Consider the following 14,158-nt stretch of genomic DNA (forward strand, 5'->3'; position numbering starts at 1 on the left):
AGCATCAATACACATAGACATGCATCAAAAACACTAAATTTAGAGATAAGCACATGAATATCCTACTCTAGCATATATAGACATATGGGTAGAATAGAATAGTCAATTGGAAGCATTAAACCATACAAACCATGAAATAATCAAGATTTATATATACATGAATATCAAGATGTATCATACAACACTAATCCCTCAATAATACACAAGATTAGAGTATAGAAAGCATGCTTGGGGCTAACTCTAGCCCCAAGAAGATGTCTAGCCACTCATGGTAGTGATGATCTAACCCTCAAGGGCTAACTCCATGGCTGCTCCTTGTTGATGAAGATCTCCTCCAATGGTTGCTCTAGCTTCCTCCCTTCTTCCTCCCCAAGAATAACCTCCAAGATGATTTTCAATGTGTGACAAGAAACTCTAGACTCCCCTCTAAAAAGTGTATCATATTCCTTATATAGGTAGGTCAAATACACCCTATGATGAGCTGTGGTCATGCAAGGCATATTCTCCAATGATTGGGTAAATGACGGAATAAATGAGCTGGACTTTAACTTTTTCTCGCTGGAGGAAGTTCGATCGATCGAACCTTAACTTGGATCGATCGAAGATGGGTTCGATCGATCGAACTGCATCTTGGATCGATCGAAGTGGTCTGACTCCTCCGGATAAGGACAAGGCTGAGATATTTCGAAGATATTTATGGGGAAAAGGACAAAAGTGGTTGGTAGGCGTACAGCTGTGGATAAGATCAATCATTTGAATAGGACAAAATAGGGTTCGATCGATCGAAGGTGATGTTGGATCGATCGAACTTGGAATTTCAGCAAAGGCCAAGGTTGGATCTATCGAGAAGTACTGTGATCGATCATAGATGTTCGATCGATCGAACTTTTCAGCTGCACAACTTTGATTCCTTTTTGCTCATTTCTTTCTCCACTTTGCTCCCTCCTTTGGTTTATCTCAGGATTGCATCAATTAAGCTCTTATTTGGCTGAGTTAGCTCAATTTTGGGATTAGTGCCTGAAAATATAAATAACACGTAATAAGTCTAAAACGGCAAAGTAAGATAGATAAATGTACTAGAATGCTTAAGCTTAACGGGTTTAAATGCGCACTTTTCAGTGCTCATCACACCCCCAAACTTAAATATTGTTAGTCCCTAGCAATGAATTACGAAGTAAAGGAATGAAATGAACAACTAAACAAGTATAAACTGGAAAGCAAGTAAAATGATAACACCATTTTCGTAGGGAACACAATTGTATTTAGCATATGCAACAAGCCTTTTAAACCCCTAGGTTACCCCTAGTGAACGAGTAAAGTCTCGTGAGGGTTTCCAGAAATGGTACCCACAAACATTAAGCTCATTCTTTCAAAAGAGGCACCAATATTGCAAACAAGCATTGGGAGAAAACTACCTCAAGTATGCAATTTTTCAACCGTTTCTAAGCAATCTCCCAAAATTTCAATATCAAGCAAGCAAGTATGGTCCTCCACATATCAAGAAAATGATCATGAAAATCGAAACAAGTCTAGAATCCATGTGAGAGGTCCGGCATCAAGTGTGTTGCTATCTTAGCCAACTAGAGAAGCAATCACATCCTTACCCTCAAACTAGCACACAAATCTAGTACCGATCATCAAGATAAGAGAGTGGACCTTTTATTAAAGCTTTATTGTTCTAGGTGCGCTTATTCTTTTCACTCAATTTTTTATTTTTTTTTATTTTTTATTGAGGATCAAAGATGGAAATATTGTGCAATGTGTTGATCTCTTAAGCTTTCTAGAAGATTCATGTAGCGAGCTTTAGGTCAATGACCCCCAAACCAAATGGCTTTAGGGCATTAGGTGTTAAGACACCCCTACGGACTTACAAACTTAAATCAACTAGGCTACAAATCAAGACAACAACCATCTAATCATTTCCCACTTCTCGCCTTTTGGGAGAAGTCCTCACTTTTATTGCTTTTGCAACCTCTTTTTTTTTTTTTTTTTTTTCAATTCAATTATTAACCTAGAGTTTGGGCCCTCCACCTTTCGGCGCGAGAAGTTCATTGCTTAATGAGGCAAGAATCCCGGCTACTCAATGAAAATGGGTTGTTATCCACCTTTATCAAGAATAAAAACTTTCAATGCACTACTAGCCCAATTGGGATATAACCAATTCAATAATCAACAAAGCATGTACCCCACAATTGAATGCTAGCGTGTGCCGGTGCTAGTGTAGAATCCTAGAATGAATCTCAAAACAATCACAAATTCAGGATGATGTGGACCACAAATGCAAGCAAGATATCAATCTTTTGAAAAATTTACTCCTAAATAGCATCCTCAAGGCATACAAGGAGTATTGGACTCTCAAGTCAAGCAATTTTTAAATTTTAAGCAATATAGTCCTCAAAAGATCAAAATCATAGCTAGAAATGGACCAAGTATAGAAATATCCCTCAAATACACAAGACATGCTCAAAATTTGAATTTTAAAGTAACACTGAAATATACACCAATACCCCCAAACTTAAACTGCACATTGTCCTCAATGTGTGAAGAGAACAAAGGAAAGAGTATACCAGTGCTTTAGACATGAATGATCGGGATAGAAGTATCCAAAGTGGGTGGCATGGCCCCCCCAAACTTGGGATAAACTGTGGTCCTGAAAAGTTTGCAGTCGGATAAACTCATTAGATAACAAGATAGGATAATCAGTACACAGTGGACATGCAAGTGTAAAATGGGATAAATAGAGAATAGAGAGAGAGGTGTAAGAGTGGTCTTGAAAAATTGGGCAGCACTCTCTCACTGAAGTCACTGTGGTGTACCTGATGGAGTCAAACATACAAATATGAGATACTAAGAGACATCCATAATCAAAAAGCAATATATAGAGAATATAAAGTGCAGGTACATCAATAAAATAATAAAGCCGACAGACCGGCCGCAAAGTATAATACAGTAACAGTGACAGTATAATACAGATCCAGAATAAAAGAAATGAAAGCATAGAACAACTGGAAGTGGAGTCTCAGGAGGCCTGATCGTGAAGATCTGCAGTGGCTGGAGGTGCAGGTGCGGGTGCAGGTGCAGGGAGTCGGCTGGAGAGATCGGCAAAGCAAGCCATGACATCCGCCCTGAAAGAGGTGAACTCAGCTCGGTGGGCAGTGATGTCGGCTCGCATGGCTGCTACGTCCTCCTCCAGTGTCTGCAAGCGTGCTCTGAATCCGGGAGTGGGAACTGGAGACTCAGGCAGAGATGCTTCTGAAGAAGACTCCCGAACTCGCTCCTAAGTAGCGGCTCGATCACTGGTATCATCGGCATCAGCACCATTTGCAGCATCGGCATACTCCTCCGCAGGTCGCTCCAAGTCAATGTCCATGTGATCGGTAGCCGGACCGACTGGTGTGTCGTCCGCTGCGATATCTGCTACTGCTGGAGGTGCCGGCTGTGCCTGGGCTGCCTCCTCCTCCTCTAGTTCAGCTGTTGCCTCTACAGCTGGCTCCTGAAGACTCCGAATAAGAGCATTGTAGCTCTTATTCCAGTCGCTCCTCCTATAGAAGCTGGACCGTGCAAGGGGCTCCTCATCTGGGGGCATTCTGTAGCGCTGGTCAAGAAGGATCTGCGTGATGAGGTGTCCGAAGGGAAGGACCTTGGACCGCTTAGGGTCCTTCCTGGAAATGATAGAATCATACAGCAACCTCATCACGCTCCAGATGAGGACTGGGATAGATACCCAGCAGCCCGTGTAAAAAGCGTAAAGAGCTGTCAAGTAGTCATGACGCCTCTGGATCTTGTGGCCCGCCATGTAAATGTTCTGGAAAAGAACTGTGTCGATGAACCAGAGGTCGTCAGGCAAGAAGGTCCTGGTGGCGAATGTCTGACCACCGGCATGATGGCCTGTCAAGGAGACAGCCATGTCAGAAAATGAAGGCCTATGCAGCCTCGGGTATGTCTCTGCAAACTCAGGTGGACACCGGTGTGGGCACCGGTAAGCACGGGCCAGAGTGTCAACTGTGATGACAATCTCGTGGCCGTCCAGTGTAGTGATCATCTCTGCGGTAGATCATGGCGAGGGCCGGAGATGCTGAAAGAATAGCCGCACCAGTTGCGGGTATACAAGGCCGGCTGAGAGGCCCCGCTGCATAATATCCTGATAGCCAAACCGGGTCAGGATAGACTCGGAGAAGTACTCAGTATCGAAGTATGACTCCTGAACCACGGTCATAGCTGCATATCTCGGCAGCAACTGGTCACGGCGCTGAGTCGGTAGAGGTGGCTGCGGTGATGGCATGGCGGCTGCATCTGCCTGATGGCACACAGGAGAAGGTGATGGGGTGAAGGCTGGAAGAGCCTGGGATGTAGATGGCATGTGGTCAGCTCCCTCCTCAGCCTCGTGGGATGGGGACTGAGGGGGAGTAGCCTGTGCGGGCTCCGCCTGAGCATGAGATGGCTCTGCAACCATCTCTATCTTGGGCCGTATATGTCTGTGGGGTCGCTGTGGCCCCGAAGATCTCCTGGCTGTACTCTTGTACCGCGGAGGCATGATCTACAAAAAGACAAGAAAATTTCAATATAAGTCAGTGCCAGATATAAGAATTTAAGTGCATAATGGAAACATGTATGTCAAATAAGATAGACAAAATACGGATGACATGAATCTATGATAATAATGAAATGTGAGTCATGCTAAGCAATGTAGGTATGAAATGCATCCAATGTGGAATATCACAGGCATTGTGCATATAAAGATAGCATGAAGACAACATGAGATGAATGGAGTGTGTATGTGTGATCTTTGAAAGTTCGATCGATCGAACTTTCGATCACCGAAAATTTTCGATCGATCGAAGTGAAAAATGTTCAAAAGTTGGATCGATCGAAGTGAATTGGATCGATCCAACACTTGGATCGATCGAAGCATGAAAGTGCACAAGATTGGATCGATCGAAGGTAGTGAAATGAAGTTCACTACTTCGATCGATCGAAACACAAGTTCGATCGATCGAACTGTGCGAATGCCGAATCTGAAAAGTCGTAGATCTGTGAGATCTAGAGCACGGGGCCCACACAAACGTGTTTGTGGGCCCATCTACACACCAAACATCCCATCCTCAACACCCAAACACTCCCCAAACTCCACAAATCACATCACAATCCCCAATTTGGTTCGGCCGAATGGATATGTATATGTATATCATGTAACAGGAAATTCAAGCTTCAAAATGGATGATTTACACATTTATAACATAATTCGACATAGAAAATCAATAACATGCATCAATTTAAGCTTGGAATCAAGAAATGGCTCGCAGTTTACCTCAAAACCGAGAGAGATGAGATGAGAGAAAGGGGGCGAAGCCGCGGTGAAAATAAGGCTTGAGTTGGCCGGAATTTGCTCGCCGGAGATGAGAAAGATGATTGGAATGGAGGTTGGCCGGAGTGAGATGAGATTGAGAGAAGAGGGAGACTAGGGTTTGGTTTCCTTTTAAAGTTGGATAGATCTAAAGTGATCGATCCAACTCGGTTATATTTTAAAAATACGAAATGCAGAGTTCGATCGATCGAAGATGGAGTTCAATCGATCGAACTTAGGTTTCCACTCTTAATGGCATTTTTTGAAATTTTTTTTTTTTTTAATGAATTTTGAAAAATCAAAGGAAATTAAATTAATGAGATGCAAATTTCGATCGATCGAAGAAAGATTTCGATCGATCGAAGAGGATAAAGAATGTACAAGTTTAAGGGTTCAAGAGTTGATACGTGCTGGAACCTTGGATCGATCGAACTTAGAATTCGATCGATCGAACATGAAAAATTTTGAAAAGTCCCGAGAGCATGCATTTTGGAATTTGGATGCAGGTCCAAAAATTTTCTAAGTGTTGAGACTCATGATCGATCGAACCACATGTTGGATCGATCGAAAGGTAGTTCGATCGATCGAAATGGTTTACGATCGATCGAACTTTTGAAAATTTGGAGATCCCGAGAGCATGCATTTTGGAATTTGGATGCAGGTCCAAAATTTTTCTAAGTGTTGGGTGCAAAATGAGAGCTGGATCGATCGAGTCCATAGTTGGATCGATCGAACCAAAGTTCGATCGATCGAACCAAAACTTGGATCGATCGATCGAACCAAAACTTGGATCGATCGAAATTATGCCTAAATGCTCAAAATGACTTGAATGCTCATGCAATCCCTTACTCAGTTCCTTCCAATGTATATGAACCACAAAAACGGTATCTAGACTTCGCAAGAATCAAAATGCAAGATAGAAATGAGGGAGGAATAGAGTTGTGAAACTCTACGAATACTAGTGTTTAACGTCTCTAGCAAGACGTTAGGTCAACTTACTAATCAAATGAATCAAAAACTGGATATGAAACATCCTTATTGACCCTCTTTTCACTTTTCTCATTTAATGTCCCACTTATAACAATAAAATCATCCTCCAAAAGAATGACTTGAAAAGAAATAAAAGAGATGATATTGTTCATTTCATCCACGGTCTTGAAAACAAAATCAATCATGGTTAGGCTTACCTCTTTGTTGTGTTCTTGAAACACATTCAAATGATCATCCACATTGATAATTGGTGAGGCATTATCTTTCAAAGACTCATTTGGATTAATAAGAAACACCCTCTCTTCATCCCTCTTCTCCTCCTCATAACTTACCATTTTCTCACCTTTTAAGTAAGCTAAGGAGTCCATTAGAGAGTTTATTTCATTTTTAGAGCTTTTAAAGTCAAAACCACAATTTTCATACATTTCCAAAAGACATTCCTCAAGTCATTAGAGATAATAGAAGGAAGGCCCTCTTCAACAAGTTCCGCCTCCTTCTCTCCTACCTCAAGTGTGGTCAACATCTCCTCACTCTCTAGAGTAGCCATCTCCGAGATAAAATCATAATCAAAACAAGGAAAGTCCTCATTAATCATGTTATGTTCTATTGGATTAGCCACTAACTCACTTGCTACTTCCTCCTCTATACAAGATAGAGTGCTAGGCATTAGCTCACTTGTTTCATTCTCCTCACTCTCATCATCCTCATCTATATACATTGAAGTTCTTGCCATTTTTTCATTTGCCTCTTCCTCCTCCTCTTGATGAGAAAGAGTACTTGCAATTTGCTCAACCTGAGCTTCTAAGTTGGCTAAAGCTTGAGAATGAGAATTAATAAGTGAAGTGTGTGAAATATGCACATCAAGTAAAGCTAACACTTTTTCTTCAAATCCGGGTGAGTACTTAGAAGGTGGTGGAATTGATTCATCATAAAATGGTGGGGGAGGGTAATAGTCACAAGAAGGATTAAATGAGTGATCAAGTCCATAATAAGATGATGCATGAAATGAATTGGACTCAATCTCATAAGGATTAAAACATGATGGAGGAGCATAAGGTGAAGGGATGTAATTCCCCCCCAAACTTGGATCAAACAATTCCTCCATTCACAATTAAAACCCAAATGCAAGAAAAATTTGGCCTCAACAAGGGCCTATGCTTGGACAAAAATTTAGCAATAAAATGAGCCTCAACAAGGGCTATCACAAGCATACAAAGAAGTGAAACAATTAAAATACAAGAGAGCCAAGAATTGGTCACAATGGTCCTTTAGCACTTCAACTCCAAATTTAGCTTTTAAGCTCCAATGATTGCTTTAAGTTCCAAAGTTCGCCTTCCTTGTAGTCAAGTACCTAATTGAACAAATAATAATGAGAATCAAGAGAAAAGAATATACAATGGAAAATAAAATAAAAATAGAAGCAATCTAATGAACACTATTGTCTAGTTTAATTCCAACAAAACCGTTAATCCCCGGCAACGGCGCCAAAAACTTGTTGGTGGTTTCCTTGATGGAGTCGCCACAACCAACAAAGCTTGAAGAGTTGTGTGAATTTAGGAGGTGGCCAAGTTTTACATTTATAAAAAGCCACTACTACCTTTCTCTATATAAAATATAGATAGGGCGAGTAGGGATCGTCCCAAGGGATTTGATGGTGTATCGAATTGTGAACTATGGTAATTAGGGTTAGTAGGTCGAGTGATCACACAATTGGTTGGTTGGTTGATTAAGCTAAATTGAATTCAACTAGATAAAATAATATGAGGTAAACAAGAGAGAGAGAGGTCTTGGGGTGTAGAGATCACCACCAAGCAATACTTTTCTATACTACTAACAAGTGATCAATTGAGGGTAATGGATGTGTTGCAATATGATAAGGGTGTGTGTGCATTAGGTTGATTCAATTGGCAAGGATGACAAATCAAGCAAGTATTGTCTAAACATCATGTGAAGAGCACAATATATCTAAATAATAGAGCATATATTGTCTAGACAACATGGGGATAGCACAATAGATCAAAACAAGTCATTAATCCTTCATTAAGCTCACAATCCACATACAACACAATATTAGAGGAATATGCCATTTGGACTCACAAGCATGGAACATCAAACATCAAGAGTAGATTGTCCTCCCATCTAACATTATATTACCACTACACTAAATCTACACTACTAGCATGAAAATAAAGCTATCTAGACTAGGGGAGAGGCACAAACCATTAAGAATAGGCATAAACCATCAAATGAACCAAAATAGCATTCATTAAGCATATCATCTTAATAATCTCTAGATCTATAGCATCAATACACATAGACATGCATCAAAAACACTAAATTTAGAGATAAGCACATGAATATCCTACTCTAGCATATATAGACATATGGGTAGAATAGAATAGTCAATTGGAAGCATTAAACCATACAAACCATGAAATAATCAAGATTTATATATACATGAATATCAAGATGTATCATACAACACTAATCCCTCAATAATACACAAGATTAGAGTATAGAAAGCATGCTTGGGGCTAACTCTAGCCCCAAGAAGATGTCTAGCCACTCATGGTAGTGATGATCTAACCCTCAAGGGCTAACTCCATGGCTGCTCCTTGTTGATGAAGATCTCCTCCAATGGTTGCTCTAGCTTCCTCCCTTCTTCCTCCCCAAGAATAACCTCCAAGATGATTTTCAATGTGTGACAAGAAACTCTAGACTCCCCTCCAAAAAGTGTATCATATTCCTTATATAGGTAAGTCAAATACACCCTATGATGAGCTGTGGTCATGCAAGGCATATTCTCCAATGATTGGGTAAATGACGGAATAAATGAGCTGGACTTTAACTTTTTCTCGCTGGAGGAAGTTCGATCGATCGAACCTTAACTTGGATCGATCGAAGATGGGTTCGATCGATCGAACTGCATCTTGGATCGATCGAAGTGGTCTGACTCCTCCGGATAAGGACAAGGCTGAGATATTTCGAAGATATTTATGGGGAAAAGGACAAAAGTGGTTGGTAGGCGTACAGCTGTGGATAAGATCAATCATTCGAATAGGACAAAATAGGGTTCGATCGATCGAAGGTGATGTTGGATCGATCGAACTTGGAATTTCAGCAAAGGCGAAGGTTGGATCTATCGAGAAGTACTGTGATCGATCATAGATGTTCGATCGATCGAACTCTAAGTTGGATCGATCGAACTTTTCAGCTGCACAACTTTGATTCCTTTTTGCTCCTTTCTTTCTCCACTTTGCTCCCTCCTTTGGTTTATCTCAGGATTGCTTCAATTAAGCTCTTATTTGGCTGAGTTAGCTCAATTTTGGGATTAGTGCCTGAAAATATAAATAACACGTAATAAGTCTAAAACGGCAAAGTAAGATAAATAAAGGTACTAGAATGCTTAAGCTTAACGGGTTTAAATGCGCACTTTTCAGTGCTCATCACTCAATGTCCCCAACATCGATATGCTAATACCGATCCTCATTTTGCAGAAATTTCCGCAACATGGAAACATGGAATACGTTGTGTACGCGATCCAAATTATCTGGAAGTGCCAACCAATAAGCGACCGCTGTAATCATGAATGGACCGACAAAACGCGGAGACAACTTCCCTTTCTTCCCAAAACGCATTACCCCTTTCATAGGAGACACTTTGAGTAAAACCTGATCCCCAACCTGAAACTCCAAAGCACGTGTGTGACGGTCTGCATAACTCTTCTGCCTACTCTGGGCAGTGTGCATACGATCCCGAATAAGAGCTATCTTCTCAAAAGTATCCTTGATGAACTCAGGACCCAAGAATCTGCTCTCACCAACCTCCATCCAACAAACAGGCGATCGACACGGTCGGCCATATAATGCCTCAAATGGTGCCATCCCAATAGTCTTCTGAAAACTATTGTTATAAGCGAACTCCACAAGCGGTAAATAATCTTCCCAGCGGCCCTTAAAATCAAGAACACACGACCGAAGCATATCCTCCATTATCTGATTAACCCTCCCAGTCTGTCCATCAGTCTGAGGATGATAAGTAGTGCTAAGATGTAACTCTCTACCCAAAGCCTGCTGAAAACTCATCCAGAAGCCTGACACAAAGCTCGAATCCTTGTCTGATATAATAGACAATGGAATGCCATGCAACTTCACAATCTCGGTACTGTAAAGTCTCGCCAACTGCTTCGAAGTGAAGTCAGTACGAATAGGCAAGAAATGAGTTGATTTCGTCAGTCTGTCCACGATAACCCAAATGGAATTGTGATCCTTGAAGGAATTTGGCTACCCTTCCACAAAATCCATAGAAATGCTCTCCCATTTCCCCTCCGGTATCGGTAGTGGCTGTAGAGCTCCTGGCAGCCTCTGATGATAAATCTTGACCGTCTGACAAGTACTACATCGTAAGACAAAAAGAGCAATGTCCCTCTATCTTTGAGAATCCCTGGATGAACCTCCTGTAATTCCTGCCAGACCCAGAAAACTCTGAATCTCAGTAGGTGAAGTAGGCTGTCCCCACTCAACCACTGCTGAAACCTTGGCTGGATCCACTGCTATTCCTTTTTCCGACAACCACGTGACCTAGAAACTTCACCTCCCGCTACCAAAATTCACATTTCTCGAACTTGGCATACAACTGGTGCTCACGAAACATTTGCAAGACTATCCGAAGATGTCTAGCATGATCGTCCTCAGACCTAGAATAGATCAAAATATAATCAATGAATACAAAGACAAACTAATCCAAATAGGCTTTGAAAATCATATTCATCAAATCCATGAAGACCGCTGGTGCATTAGTCAACCCAAACGGCATCACTCAAAACTCAAAAGATCCATATCTAGTGAGGAACGCTGTCCTCGAAACATCCTGCTCCCGAACCCGAAGTTAATGATATCCAGACCGCAGATCAATCTTAGAGAAATAGGTAACTCCCTTCAACTGATCAAACAAATCATAAATCCTGGGCAAAAGATACGTGTTACGAATAGTAACCTTGTTCAACTCTTGAAAATCTATACATAGACGAAGCGAACCATCCTTCTTCTTCACAAACAAGACTGGTGCTCCCCAGGGTGAAGTACTTTGGCGAAATAAAACCCTGGCTGAGTAGCTGCTGAATCTGATCCCTCAGCTCTCGCATCTCCACTAGTGCTAGTGACCCCCCCCTCGAACGTGGTATAGCAATGACGTACCTATCCTGACCAGGTATGGTGAACACAATAGACCTATCTAAAACAAATAACTTGAGCATGGCAGTGATGACCAATCCATCCCAAGTTTTACATCATGAGTGTGCATGTCTAGAACAAAAAGATTGGCTAGAAGTCCGAGTCTACCATTATCTAGTGTCACAGGCCCATCACTCTCATGAGAAATGGCAGTATTGCCCAACGGGGTAAAAATATCCTAAGGTCTATTGCATATATGTGTCACCAACCAATCCATGAAAATCCTCCATTTTCGAATACTCCGTAGAGCAAAACACATAAGGTAAAACGAAATACTCCGCAATCGTCCCATTTTAAATTATTATTCTATCATGGGAATTCCTCCTTCCAAACAAACCTACCATATCGACTTACACAAGTTCATTTATAAACTCCTTGGTAATCGTCCTACCTCAACATAATGTACCACAAGCAATTATCTGTTTGCCTGAGCAAAACCAATCACTCCACTATGATAGATATTTATGAGCCCAACATACACTATCTAATATAGCTTAATAAAACCATATGTGTATAACTCACACACAAGCCATCAGAAAACAAAATAAAATAACCAAAACCGTGAGTTCACTTTATTAAGAACTTTTCCAAACCAAAACCGTCAAACAAATAACTGTAAGGTATTTTTTTAACATAATCCTAATGTACGTGATTAAATCCGTACTACATTCTTACTAATACCTTCTCCACTACTAGTAATTATAAGTACTCTTAAAAGAGCAGTCATCCCTCAACTCCGGTGCCCTCCATCTTGGATACACCGGTATCTCCTCCATCCTGATCTTCTTCGGGGTCTTCCTCTCCGCTTGGCTCAACTTTAAATACCACCGAAGTTGCGTTAGGTCCACAGTATGGTGGCCAATCCCGTACACCAGAAACCTTCCTTGACTCCGAAGCGACACCTATTGGAACAAATTCCTTGGTCTCCAATTCTACCTTCTTGGTCGGTCTTCGTAGAGGAATCGCCGGAGTAACCTTCTTCTTCCGTGGGTCCTTGTTTGCTTTCATCGCGGACCACATCCTCTTCCTAGTGCCAAACATTCTGAAATTATAGAATACAATGCTAAATGAACTGTAAGGAATACAACGAATCCTAAACTTAAACTCTAATAAAGAGAAAACGCTACGCGGAAGTCTTATACGATAGAATCATAGAGACACTTGAACTCGGAATGCTCTGATACCAACTGTGATACCCCTCAGATCCGAGACATGGGTTGATCAGGCCTAAGCCCAAACCCGAGGGAAATATCAAACAATTAATACTTTAATGAACACAGAATACAAGATGAAATAATAAGAAGTAATTAAAAATAGCTGAAAAAAGCTCTAATTGAAAATCCTCAAAATAATGTTATAAAAATCCAAACTCCAAAACCTCCAACCAATTAACAACACCTAATAAAAATCCCAACTGTAAATGAAATAACTGAAATAAGATCCAAAGCTAATAAGTAAGCAATCCTATGTAGTCGGTGGAATAGAAGTCTGTATCTGCTCTACACGACCAAGCTCTAACCCTGCAACTGACGAGCACCTGAAAAATAAAAGAGTGGGTCAGGCCCATATGCAAGTCCTGATCTACTACGATTCAAACAGGAATCTGATACGCAGATACATCTTAGATAGACTCAACAATATCTAGAGTAGTCTATATATGTATAAGTACACACTATAGGACCCTCACTAGTCCAATAGGTCTGTCTCAGCTTGAGTAGAGATACCATGCAAATTGCACATAATGTGGTCATGTGTACCTAGACTTACCAAGGAACAACAACTACTGTCCAGCTATCCATCCTAGGCGATATACGCACCCTAACTATGGTCATGAGACTCAAGCTCATACCATGGCATCATAACATAAATATATAAAGTCCGTATCCTCCTAATACAAAATATCATCCATTTGATATAGTGGCTTGATATTTGTATAACAATCCATCCCAGAAATTCGATTGTGTGATTCAGTTATTTACTGACCTAACACTAACAGAAGTCGGACTTAACTTTTATTGTTAATCCGAACCTCAATCCAGATTAGGTAGGCTTAGTGTCTGAACTAATCCATACCTAGTATGCCACCGTCCCATACCGGTGCATACTACCCTCCAGTTACCGGAGTTAACAAAACAGTATAAAAATAATTATCAACTACATTCCAAAATAAGCGCAAACACAATTTAACATGTGTAAAACTAAAACATACATCCCAGAAAGGATTTAGAATCCTAATTACAGTCCATTAAATTGGCAAAGTAAGACTATGCACTTAACTCCTCCAAACAGTGCCATAACGGATACAATATACAACAGATTAAGTCATCAGTTAATCCCAACTAAGCATACATATAATTAAACATCAGTATGCTTATAGCATAGTTGCAAACCATTATTCATAATTTTAAGTCATGTAGAGAAATCAAAGTTTCAAAAACAGTAAGCAATAGAAGTTAATTCTCCAATCCTTCACCTACGAACTCTCTGTTTAAGCTTAGATTAATCCCATCCTCAATATCTAAATGTAAGCTTGCTTCCCAACAATTTTATAAGTCTTAAGCAATGAATTACATTATTCAGTAGCATATAGATA

This window comes from Cornus florida, unplaced genomic scaffold (genome assembly GCF_030987335.1).
Source record: "Cornus florida cultivar Cherokee Brave unplaced genomic scaffold, ASM3098733v1 CherokeeBrave_3.0.0_Hap2_Chr02, whole genome shotgun sequence".
NCBI lineage: Eukaryota > Viridiplantae > Streptophyta > Magnoliopsida > Cornales > Cornaceae > Cornus > Cornus florida.